At 31.9% G+C, this 14134-nt stretch overlaps 1 protein-coding gene across 1 annotated transcript in view; it reads right to left on the bottom strand.

The window, feature by feature from the left end:
* The window catches only part of cv-c (RhoGTPase activating protein), a 297593-nt gene that overhangs the window by 260345 nt on the left and 23114 nt on the right, over nucleotides 1-14134 (bottom strand). The window contains exon 3 of the mRNA XM_077445087.1: nucleotides 9271-9309. The gene's annotated coding sequence lies outside the window, so the exon portion shown is untranslated. The remainder of the gene's footprint in view (nucleotides 1-9270; nucleotides 9310-14134) is intronic.

Genomic DNA, 14134 nt, shown 5'->3' with positions numbered 1-14134 from the left:
CACGGAAAAGCAGAATGAGCGTATTACAGGCCATTAGTATGTTTAAATATTGTTAAACGCAAAACAATAGATTTAATGTTTTGCGAGATATTTCTCGAAATGAAGAAAGGTAGACTTATGCCACATTGAAATATTAATTTATAATATTAATTTGAAATGAAATTCAAATAAGAGTGACAATTTGGTAGGAACCGGTTCAACGATGAAATCAAGTAAACTGGCAAACTTTGATAGGAAACGATTGACCTGGATTCACATGCACACTTGCAAGGTCTTGCCAGTAACATTGCACCTGGGCTCCAACCCATGACCTCTCAGTTGTTGGCATTATATGTACGTTGACATTATACACTGAGCTATGTTTCTGTTTGTATGTAGTATCAAATTTTCATTGTCAAAAAATTATCTACAACGATTGATCCAACACGGTTACCTTAGAAGCATGTTGATAATAAAATGTTAGTTCTATAACCGAAACGATCCGTTATGAATTTGAAGAAAAATATCCAAATCAGTACTGCTCTAATTACGAAACCAGACAGAGTGAGACTATTCCAAAATAATATCAAGTACACACACACACACACACACACACACACAAAGCCATGATACGGTCACAGAGCGAGATTGAGATGCACCAAGATTACGAGAATTACACCAGGTGGTCCGCGGGTACAGTAATCACGGATTAACGTCGCGAGAAGAACCAGAAGAAGAAGAATAACGACCTCCGCAACGAATCGTCGAAATCCGAAAAAGAGTTACAGGTGCTCGCTACCCATCAACTTGTATAACTTTCGAACGGACACACCGCGTCAAGATTGAGATCGATCGAAGATACAGACAGATTTTAACCCCATGAAATGAGAGATCTGCCGCCATAAATATTAAACATACATAACATTTTACTTGGATGCAATTAACTGCCAAAGGTATAAAAGATCATGCAGCCTGCAGCGAGCAGAGTGGATCATAAAGTCAGTAACGACCCGTACCTATAAGTATCATAATTACAAATTTAAACTAGTTCTCCTTTCCAAAACTGTATTATCTTATTACTTCCTATGTAGTACCACCACCTTTACGGCCGATGGATATCTCAGATGTTGATGTTTAATCAGTTTTACTTTTTATACAACCTGAATGCTATTATTATTATTAAAAAAGTGAATTTTAATGCATAATTATATTGTGACTCAATCATGCAAGGAAAAGTCATTGAATAATTAAATTAAATAAAAAAGAAAAAACATTGAATAAAATAAAAGATTTCATTCGACAAATTTACAATATGACAACTCGACATCTAAAATTGAAACTTTATACGCATTAAACATTCGATTGAATTACGATCAGGTTTAATTGCGGCGCTAAAATATAACAGCGATTTTAAATGTAATAACTCATATTATATATTATGATACTTAAAATGAATTAAATTTAATTGTTCGCGGCTAACAGTACCAAAATAACCAGAATAATTGTTGAACGTAATTAAGACAATTAAAGATTGCAGGTTTAGTACTTATTATTTATTAGATTAATATACATATACTATGTACGTATGTATATACATACATATGTATATGTATGTATGTAAAATATCACTTTATACATATCTTGGAATCGTTACCGAGAATCGCGAATAAGCTATGTTAGAAATATTACGTATGTACGTTTACCATATATTATATGTACGTACATAAATGAATCAACGTTTAAACGTCCGTTTATATTATTTAGCACTGCACTGCGCGGAAATGATTACTTCTATTCATACTATACAGCACCACCCGATTTAAGCTCATTCATATGTTTTGGACGAGTACAAGGCAAAATCAGCTAAGTTTTTATTTGTACAGCATTGCAGCAGTTATATTTGAAAAAGTCCAATTTTCAGTTCCAAAAACCCTATTTCTGTTTGACTTACATAATTCACAAATTTTTATCACTTATTTTAATTCGATAAATCCAGAATTTCAGAAAAGCAGTATAAACTAAATTATACCAGTATTTTTAAATATTGTTAAACGCATTATATTTAAAATTTTGTGAGATATTTCTGGAAATTAAGAAAAACAGACTTATGCCGCTTTCAAAAATAACGGCTCATATGTATATACATACATATGTATATATGTATATCATCACAGATTTAAAAAATATAAGTTCATGATTTAAATTGATGATGAATGTGGTATTGATAACGGACAGTAGAAGTGCTAAGCACCTGAAAATATTATACGAAAACTAAGAAAAACCTTTTAACAAGAAATATCTAAATATATCATGCTAACCTGCAATATCTATTTAAGCCATGTCAAGTAGATAAAACCAAACACAATCTACTCGCTCGTGTAGATTGTGACGTCATAAAAAATGACATTTTTGTTGACATAAAAAACCACACAAATCCGAACACAACCGAACGAACGAACGGATTAAAACGAATCCATCCTTTATGCTCTATTTCATTTTGAAAAGTTCATTTTCAGTGCATATTAGCCTCTGACCCGAAATGCAATATAAAACCCACTTTCCTTTTATGCGCACAATTTAAGCGACTTTTGCCCGAATAAACCCTTCATTTATATGACCGTCTGCATTTCGGCTTATCAGATCGCCGGCCATTTTGCACAAATTATCCAACCCAAGGGTCATCAAATACCCAGCTTAAAAACCCAATACATACATACATACACATGTATGTACATATGTACAATGTGGCACCTATCGTTCAAGCTCTATCCAATAAGTAAATAAATACAATTCACCTTGGCGGAGACATTGGAAACAAGTCCACCTTGCTCGCGAGAACCAGCTCGATTCTTATATGGACTAAAGGAATGCCATTCAAGAGATTTCCTGGCCAGTTAAGAGAATGCGGTGCATCGGCGCGTGTGTGCATCTCTGCACGCACATTTCGAGATGAGTGCACTCGGGGGGAAAATGCACTTCCCATTCATCGCAGCATCATCGACTGTAAAAGTGTTCACTATCGGACGTCGAATATTTGCAATACGAGTCCCACCGCACTAAAATCCTTACAAAATTAAGGACCTTCCTTGAACATTTTGGAAATCAATTTGACGCAAAGTGCGCAATGAAATCGCAATATACGGTTATTATATTATACAAGTGTGTGTGGTTCGCTCTTATCTGGAAGCTTTTAATACGCTCGATTATCTCTGGCATAATGACAGCTTTAGTATATAATAATAGATCAAAATTGAATTTATATCTGTGTAAGTCTTGTTCTATTACGCTCGATGATTTTATCGCCACGAATCAACAAGTTCCCTATATTAGGTATATTCAATATAGATACATATATATATATATATATATATATATATATATATATATATATATATATATATATATATATATATATATATATATATATATATATATATATATATATATATATATATATATATATATATATATATATATGTACATATCTACACAATTTTAATATTCTGTGTAGTCCGTAATAATAATAAAATTATAATACTTTATAATCAATACTTGTAAAGTATTATAATTTTAAATACGTAATTTATTCCATCACCTACATGAATAACATTTAAAATATTCCCTCTTATATAGTTTTCCAATGATTGTTGTTTATTTTACTTGACATAAACGATAGTTAATAAAACAGGATGAAATTTACTGTCGAGTCTATATTAGGGATTGCAATACCGCAAATGCAAAATAAAACTATTTTGTCGCGAATTAAGTACATTTACATATATACATATAGTCATATTATTGCTTAATATTACATTAAAAATTGGTGAAAATGGTGTATTGAGGTTGTCTGGATTTTTTTTATTTTCAGAATTAAATAAGGCAATTTCAAATTGATGAAATCACTGGCAACACGGACCAATCAAATACGATCAGACGGTTGTTTCAATTATGATCCAAACTTTCATATGGTCCAAATTTTAAATAAATTAATATAAGTGGTTAAAAATAAAAATAAAAAACAAAATCTCGAGTTCGAATTTTCGTATGATCACAAAACTTCATCTATTGTTACTACTTTCATACATAGATAAAGAAATAAAATTTATTTATTGTTACTAATCTACTTAAATGTGTCATTATTCAGCTTAGGTTTATTTTTAATCATTTACAATTCAATCTAGGTTAACATTGTTAGGAAAAGTAACCACATACAGTTATGTAATCGACGAAAAAAAAAATTATTTTTCATTTTATTATAATATTTAAGACAATAAAAAATCAATAGATATTATAATAATTTTAAATAGGATCAATTATATCTACATAGAATCAATCAGAGCCTTTCATAACATACATATAACTTTATTGTATTATATGTACATATGTACATATTTGTGTATATAGACATTTGTACGCACTGATATTAAATCTTATATAGTTATATAGAAAAATTTTACTATGCCTATAACCATTTCGATTTTTTGATTACAGATCAATAATAACCATCACAGAGAGCGGGCCGACCGTTAAACAACCTATCAGATATTACTTTCAGCATGTGTATTATTCAAACGGGATAAGATCGAGAAAGCAACTTTTGGTTAGGCTCATATCCTGATCAGTTATCGCCTTGGTCTTCGGACTGTACAACACAATACATACATATGTACGTACATAACACGTACAAAATCATTATAATAAATTACACCATAGCCGTATTGGTTATTCGCATTATAATAGTGCAACTTTATTTACATACATACATATGTACATGCAACGTCCGTAAAACAGGTACGTGCGGATTTGAAAAACAGGAAAATTAAACGCGACATTGAAATCACCTTCGAAAATACGTAAGTGCTAATCGTAAAACCTCATCGTAAACCACTTTTGAGTCTATTTCGAATTTTTTTAAATATATCAAACAAATACCAAACAAGGAAAAATTCTTTAGGAATCACTTAAAAGAATATATGTACACACCACATTTTGGCACACAATGTAAATTTGAAACTCAGATATTATACAAACATAAATAAATAGAAAAAAAACAGTTTAGTGTTCGATCGATGCGTCGAATCAGAAACAATACGATTAGGCAATATGCATTTTATTTAAATTTATTTATGAAGTACAACGTTTTCGAGAGCGGTCCAACACGCATAACAATGCACTTCGGTCGTCGTTAATGAGATACAGAGAACCGATTCAAGTGTTTCGAATGCATATTTGCTTCATAAACGAGGTGCATAGTGCAAGTTGACGGGGTATGCATCTCAATCAAAAACGCTTCACGCCTAGATAGATTCACTCACAGAAACAATTTACTTTTTTAAGAAATTTAAAATTAAAAAAAAACAACTCAACAAAGCGATTACAGACCATATAAAATATTGAAATTCAGATTTGACGAAACTCAATTTACATAAATCATTCATTTATAGGTATAATACTAAAAGAAATCTACTATTATTTCATAGACTTATATGATAGGAACACGTAGAAGTCGATTTCAGTAATTCAGGTAAAACCTTAATAATATATACTTTGGTAGTATCAAATCAAATAAATATAAAGAGTAAAGTTAAAAATTTAAATCATACATGTACTTATGATATGTATGTATTCCCTTAAAACAAAAACGTTTAAATGATCAAACAAAATAATGTCAAGATCAAATAACAAAATGTCAATAAATGTTCCGTACTGAACCTAGGTTTTTCTACAAAATAGACAATCATATAATCTATTTTTATAAGACCTAAATTATAATACGCTTTTAGTATATGGAATCCTCATTTAAAAATGATGCTGCATGTATGGAAAAGGTACAAAGGAGAATTACAAAGATACCTTCTGAACTTAAATCACTTTCTTATAACGAGAGGTTGAAAAGAATGAATCTCACTACCCTGGAGACGAGAAGAATAAGAGGTGACTTAATCGAAGTCTTTAAAATAATAAATAATCATTATAATTGTCCTATGTTCAAACTCATTAAGGTTCAATGAAAACACTCATCTTAGAGGTCACACTCTCAGAAGGAAAAATCTAATAAGTTGATCGGAGATTCCTTATTTTCAAACATAGTGGTTAAAGTTTGGAATAGTCTTCTCAGCAAGGTAGTAAATTCTGAAAACCTTAATATTTTTAAAAACAAGCTAGATTTCTTCATTAAACTTAAAGGATTTTTGTAATTCTTCTTTTCCAATATCTTTTCTATGTTTTTGTTTTATTTTAGTTATTATGTTACCGTCCCAGATATTTTATTTTTCTTTTTTTGGTATTTTCTTTTATCTTTTTTCTCCTTTTATTTTATTATTTATGAATATTAAGTCAAACCTCGTAGGTCTATCGGCTTTGCCGCCATCCCCATTTATTTTTAAATAAAAAAAATACATAAAGATCCGCTCATAACTTTCTTTATAAGAATAAGTAAAAAAAATGATATAAAAAGACTTCAAAAATATTACACAAACAATAAATACATTGTATTTAAGATAATAATCTTATTCATAAAATATTTTAATGGACACGTCTTATTATCTTTTGGTTGATCATAAAAGAATTCCAGTCTTCAACTTAACTTTAATTGACATTAGTCTAAAAAGAATCAGAAGCCACAGAAGCTCAACTCCATCGGCGTGTAAAGACCACGTAAACACATAAAACACATCGTAAAAGTTTTCTCACGCAAATTTCGAATAAACTCACAATTTAATTATCAATTATAACGCATTTTCAACCGTCGCAACAGATCCGAACGGCATCCGCATAATGATTATCACGCATAGCTCGAACGTCTCGGTGCATTCATTATGCAGCGACACGTCTCTAGAACGATTTTAGAATATCCATAGCAGAACAACAGGTAGATAGATACGAAATGGGGTTCAAATAGTTAAATCATTCACGTGGAATGTGTCGAAAGAGCGTTGCATAAAACAAAACCCCGACAAGTTCGAGACGTGTAAACGTCACACGTACGTAGGCGCAAACCGATTACCAGACATCAGATCGACATCAGAATAATAATCGCTTATATGATCACCTCGACGGTCTTATACTGTGATAGCATGATGGTGAAATCGTAAGTTTTGCAAATGCACACCGGAAAAAAAACAACGGTTTGACCCGCGAACTGGCGAAATTGAAACGTGATTCGGAAATTAAAACGTAGCGACGAGGCGGGGTAACTTTCGTGTTAACTCATCGGCGTTCGTAAAAAGCGAACTTTCAAAAAACAAATTTTAAAATATATAAACACTTAACTTTAAGAAGAAAATTCAATTCAATTTTTACGAGTTCACCTGACGACGTTCGGCCGTCACTGACAATCATCTCGTGATAGCGTGACCGGTCAGTTGTATGTAAGAGTACATACATACATACATACATACATATGAACATAGGAATAAGAAGAAAAAACATGCCAAATACGAACATACAATAAGAGAAACGTTATAAACTTGAAATAGTGTAATCTTTTCGCTCTGTGGGAAGCGGAAAACCTCAATTTGATTGTGTGGCGCAGTTACATAAGTATTAACGTCAAAAAAAAAATTCAGGTACGAACTACTACAGATTTCAATAAAAAGCATATAAAAAGGTAAGGTGAAAATAAATAAAATAAAACTATTAGTAGACTTAAAATACATGTACATACATACATACATATGTAGGGTGAATCATTGTTCAAATAATATACGAGTTAAATGAATATTTGCGTTTATGTATAGCATAGTATTTGCTATTCAGAATTTGTATAAAATTCTGTCCACGAAATTTTTTTTTTTTGTAAAAAGCGGAAAATATTTAAAAGTAGATAAATAGTAACAGTATTCAAAGAGTTTACTCGAAAAGTATAAAAATGTAATGCGCTATTTTTAAACTAACATTAAATATTAAATGATTTTAAAAATTAGACACAGATCGTCAATTCGGAATTTACAAAATATCAATAAGTTAGTCTAAATAAATAAGTATTTTTATATATGTATATATATATATATATTGTAGATTGAAACTATCAACTATTTGAGTCTATTTGAATAAGATGAATGATTGTTACATTGGGGCAACCTGTCAGGTCACATTGGTCATTAATTTGTTAATGTTATTATTATTCTTTATTAATTTTTTATGTATTTATAATAATAATATTTTTTTTATTATTATATGCAGCTATTTATCTGTCCTCCTCGAAATTCTGCACATTTTTCATCCCTATTCCTTAGCTTGTGGGTGAAATCCCCATTGGCAATTCACCTTATAATAATAAAATAAATATTTAAAACTAATTTTTCATATAATATCAGAATCAACCTCTTTAGATTATCTTGTAATAAAAAATATCGAAGATCAACTTGATAACAGTAAAATTCATAAAAATAAACAGCTTTAGAACATACATACACACATAAATATGTAGTTATTCTAATCATTGCCTAATTTAACTAATAGGTATAATAATCATACCGTAAAATATCAGCACAACGTGAGAGAACGGCCGACTATACAGACAATACCTTTCATACAACACGTAACTGATTATGTTTTGAACAAAACACACATTGCAATTAAATTTAATAAAAAATCGAAAAAATATTTCTAATCCAAAATTTTACAAAACCGTACTAGAAAACTACATACTAGCAAATACATAATCTCAAATAAAATGCGAGATAAACCCATATTAGTCACTTCGAGCGCATACAGAACCGAGCCTCAATTGCACAACCGACATCAGAATGCATTAAAACCTCCGCATTCGCTTCTATGAGTAATTGGCGTACGTCTGTGAACGATTTGTTGGTCTCCCCAGAGTACCTACATACATACATATAATACACACCATATACCATAACATACCCAGTACCAAAGTACCCGAACAACGAACGACAACAATCTGCGGGGCGATTATGGTTGTCTCGAGCAGACTACACAAGTCGTCCCTCAACATATCGACACACATGAATTATTCAACGCAACCGAGACCTTTGCTTTGTGATCTCTCCCTCTCGAATTCAAATCTCCAAATCGTCAACTCGAGGTCCGCGGTCACCTACCTAATGTCAAGGTGAATCGACACGGGAGCAATGCCAGAAAACACCCCCTGGACGTGAGTAATCTGGACCCGTGGCCAACGTTGACCCGTCATCGTTTGAATGATGTACGACAACAGAAGAAGAAAGGAGCGAATATAAATCTACGCTCGTGTACCGACTATTTCGGAACACGCGAACGCCAGCCTAGATTTAGAATGACGGTGATAAATTTAGAAGAGATTACCTGGTGTGTTTGACGAACGCGCTAGCGCTTTTCCAAGTTCTGAAACAAATAGAGAAAAAAAAATGGTTAGTCATCATTCTATAAAACGACCGGTAGGATATATGCCTACAATTTAAAATACTCTGCGTGAGTAATTTAAATAAATACAGTACAGTAATTAAGAAGGAAAATATCAACACCAATGTTAATTTACAGTATTCGAGTCATTAAAAGTCGCACAGTTGGACTGAGTTCTGGAAAAAAGGATATAATTTTATATACAGAGCAAAAAATACGTCTATAATAGTGAAAACTTATATTTAGTCAAGGCCATTACGACGATATATAGCTATCTTCTTTGCTCAAAGCAACGCTCATTCAAAACACGTATGTACATTTTCTTTGCTAGGTCCAAACTTGTGCCCTTCCTTGAATCAATTTACACTCTTATGAACCTTTCGTGAACTTGTCTAATCCATTTTTCATAATCACATGTCTCGCCAATTGCCATTTTAATCTCTTCACTCCGCTATGTCAGCTACTCTAGTCATATTTGCATGCATATATTTGTATATACGTTTGTATATCTGGAAGTCTTAACAGGTAAACCCCAGTACGCTTTCTTGGCCAATTACGAACATCGAAAAACAATTTTAATAATAATTTTAACAAATCACCATAGAGACATCTATGGATACATTTTTTGACAAGTTTTTGATTTACTTACATTATACACTTTTTTTATATAAACCTTCAAATTTCGAGAAGCTAAAAAACTCGAAATTTATGCGAATCGGCGAAATTCGAGATGCTGATAACTCGAAAATTGCGATAAATTGCTAAAGGTTGCCAATTTGTTGGAACTGTTCCAATGAAAATAAGATAAATTGGCAAACCATAATAAGAAAAGGTCTGGCCAGCAGCAACCAGTAGGACTTGAACCCGTGACCATTATGTACGAAAGAATATATGCTAACCACTAGTACACGCTGCTGGTTAAATATCTAAATATCTAAAATATATAAATATCATCCGTATCATCCTCTCATTCCAATCTCCGGACTCCTCGTTATACCGAGCATACTTTACGAGTGTATTTATAACTAAATCGAAATTAAGTATCTTAGTTTGACATCCTAGTATGATAATTAATAAAATTTATCGTCAAAAATGAAATAAAAAAGACGTCGACTAAATTTAAGGGGAGAACTACATAGCCCTTAAATATGTATATATCAAATATACCACTTACTATCGTAAATTAGTATTTTTTTACAACGACTTCATAGCATATTCACACGATGTACCTTAATCTCAACGAATTCACATTAAACCCTTCAGACTGACCACTACGATATTGATCAATTAAATTCCCACTGTCAGCAATAACTTTGTAACGTCTTAGCTAATAAGTGAGATGTATTACAACATTGGGTCAAAATTTACTACCCAAAAAATAATAAGGAAACGTTCAGAGCCGTTATTGGATAACAATTTACAGCGGCTGTGGAAGAAAATAAAGAATGGAAAAAAAGATGTACACGAGAGATACGAACAGAAGCAGACGCGACATCAGTTTTACAAACAACGTTCCAAGAGTGACCATTAATCACGTGATAAATCGAAAAGGGCCCCATAAAGATAAATTCGAATCCGACAAACTCCAGTGGGAGATCGCCTATACATATTACATTATAATAACGTCACAAAAAATAATAAAAAATAAAACGAAATAATAACAGGAATAAATTCCCAAACGTATCGCATTTTAAAATCATCCTTTTTATATTGTTCTCCTCACAAACAATACATCCAATTTGTTCCCTTCCCTTCGAGCGAACAACAAAAGCAGGACAAAGTTTGCGAAATAACCGATGAATCGACATTTTTCAAAGGTTGTACGTACGCATTATGGTAGTAGTATCTGTAGTAGTGTGTATTACTACGGAAAATAAAAATGGTTGTGAACCGCTGACGCGTTGTTTGTTGGCCTCTGTGACCGCTGAACCGTGATTCTGTCTGCCAATCGGAACTTGTCATTCGATATGATAACAAAACTACGGGTATTCATATTTATTCTCGGATAGATCTCCGCAGACATATCGGATCGTAAAATAACTTAAGTCGCTTTCGATTGAATAGAATCGTAAACCATCGCGCTAAATTCTCAACCCGTTCCCTACTAGGCATCAATGAAAACGTTCCCAGTAAACCAGACCATAAAAGAACTATTATTGTCCTAATAAACCAGATAGTACAATATAAATTAACTATAAAGCAAAAGTTTCATTACGGAAAATGTGTATGTGAAAATGTAACCTACGCTTAATTTTTAAAATAGTTTTCCAAAACTTTTAAGAGTCAAACTTTAGTCTTCTGACTCAAATAAAAATACAAATTTTAACCAGTTATATAAGCTATGCCGAATAGATTGGTGGTTGCATTAATGCTCACGGGATTGAACCCGGCAACCACTAAGAGGTTGCCGGGTTTAACCAGTAAGAGGTTGAAATGAATTAATTCCGAATATTTATGTAGTAATGCTGGTCAGATTTGGATATTTGTGACAAGTCGATATAGTTTGCCAATTTATCTGATTTCATTGTTGAAACGATTCCTCATCAAATTGGCCAAAGCCATCCTGCTATGTCACCACTGTTTGAATATGATTTCAAAATTTATAATCTACAAATTTAATACCATAGATGTTGCTCAGGGTCAAACCAAAAATGTACTTGTCAAAAATCATGGGAAAGTATAAAATTGGGTCCATCGGCTATGCCGCATTTCCAAATCTTCAATTTTATATAAAAAAAATCTGCAATTAAATTTTCTTCAAAAGTATCTATACCCTTATCTTGATTTTATATTCGTTTAAAAAAAATTAAATTCCATCGTTACTATTAACGAGTTTCCAATTCCTTTCAAAAACCATCCATTGAAATATCAACGGGCGCAACACTAGTAATGAATGCGTCACAATATTAAACCCAAATATACGTACATTCATAATATGAAATGTATAATTACCTAAATCATATGAATACGAATTGCTTAATTATGTTTAAATTATTTTATTTAAAATTTCATTTGAGCAATTAGTCACAAGCATATGCACGCCCTTTTCCAATTCCTCGTACCAAACAACTCACAAAATTTAAGGAAAAAATACGAACCAACAGCGTAACATGCACCGAACCGTTTAATAACCACGCTTTGATACAAACCTAAGTTCAATACATATAAAATTTTCCACCGACAAGTCACTAAATTACGCGATTATACTGGAAATACCGGAAACGTAGGATACGAATGCAAATGCGTACTGAAAATGTTAATTCGATTTCTCGGTATAGACCAAAGGTCCCAATACACACACACATAATAGAAAGCAACGTACCCATTCACGATATAAACGTTAACAAAAAATAAATAGTTCCAATAGATCAGGTGTAAACAGTGGCAGATGACACGTCGATACTAATTATAAACTTTGCGTGAGACCAACGGGGTCTCTCTGTCGGTAATTGCGGATCTAAAACAGTAACAGCAACAACAACCCGTACCGGATTACTCAATGTTGGCATCGTGTCCAAACAGACGCGATAATTATGACTAATTATGACACAACACCTCCACTAGACGATTAATAACCCCATTGAAAGTGTATCGTGTCAAAACCCAAGCCCTAAAAGATCAACGGCGAACGTTTCCGAACAACAAAATCGCCCAGAATACAAATCAGTATAATATTTACATTAAATTACACACGTAATGATAAAACTAACATAAAAACAGCCGTTTATAATTTAAATTATATACATACATACATATTTCGTTCTTACGATAAGACGAACATTTACAAAATGGCTAATAAAGAAGTGAATTATTCGGAGCCCCCTCGATCCGTCTCCCCAGGAGGTCGTCTGCTCTTACCGAACCAATAATAATGGAATTATTTAATAAATAATATAAAGATTCTTAAATAGAGACATTTACATGTGGGTATGAGAAGGCATTCCAATCAAAACAATAACTGTATTCAGTATACGTATGTACCTATTCTACAATATGCAATCAAGTTGAATTTCAAATGTGTTCAGTTGCGAATTCGACATGTTGCAAACTTAGTCAATTAAAGTTCGTCAAAATATTTCATTATAGGAACCCCTGTTGCGTATCAATGAAATCTATTAAATCTAATGAATGGACAAACTATAATACTATGCCAAATTGAATTTATAATAAAAAACATATAGGTACTAATATGCAAGCTGTAAGATATCCTTAGTAGGGGTGAAAAAAATGATGATCATAATTAATAATTGAAAAAAATAAATGCAAAGTTAATATTATGTAATTCAAATATCTATGCATTATTTTCCCAAACGTTAAAAGTTAATCTTTTTCGTAGGTACATACATATGCACAGTACAAATTTTGATGGCAAACATCAAAAATAAGTCACTGTCATCATCATCATCCACAGCCACTCACCATCCACTGCTCTAACACATTTCTAAATACATATATAAATAATATACATAATATGTTATCAGACCAATGAGCGAAGTGAAATATAGAAGAGCCTTGTAAAAAATTAAATAAAATATATACATAGAGTAAAATTGTATAAAAGACAAATTCCCTATTATAGTGCACAAGATCAAATTGTCAACAATGAGAAAAATCAAATTGTCAACAATGAGAAAAAACAAACAATGAGAAAAATCTTAAAGATCATACGGGCTGATATTCCCATACGCGGATTACAAGTGACTATTATGTACTATCAGAATGGGATAGAACTTTATTATACACAGTATTAGACTTTATGTAGTTTAAATTTATGCATTTTTCTCCTATTAACTAACATTAAAATAAG

The sequence above is a fragment of the Arctopsyche grandis genome, chromosome 13 (assembly GCF_051622035.1).
Source record: "Arctopsyche grandis isolate Sample6627 chromosome 13, ASM5162203v2, whole genome shotgun sequence".
Taxonomy (NCBI): domain Eukaryota; kingdom Metazoa; phylum Arthropoda; class Insecta; order Trichoptera; family Hydropsychidae; genus Arctopsyche; species Arctopsyche grandis.
Note: the sequence above shows the minus strand (reverse complement) of the source record. Positions and strands in the feature narration are given on the sequence as shown.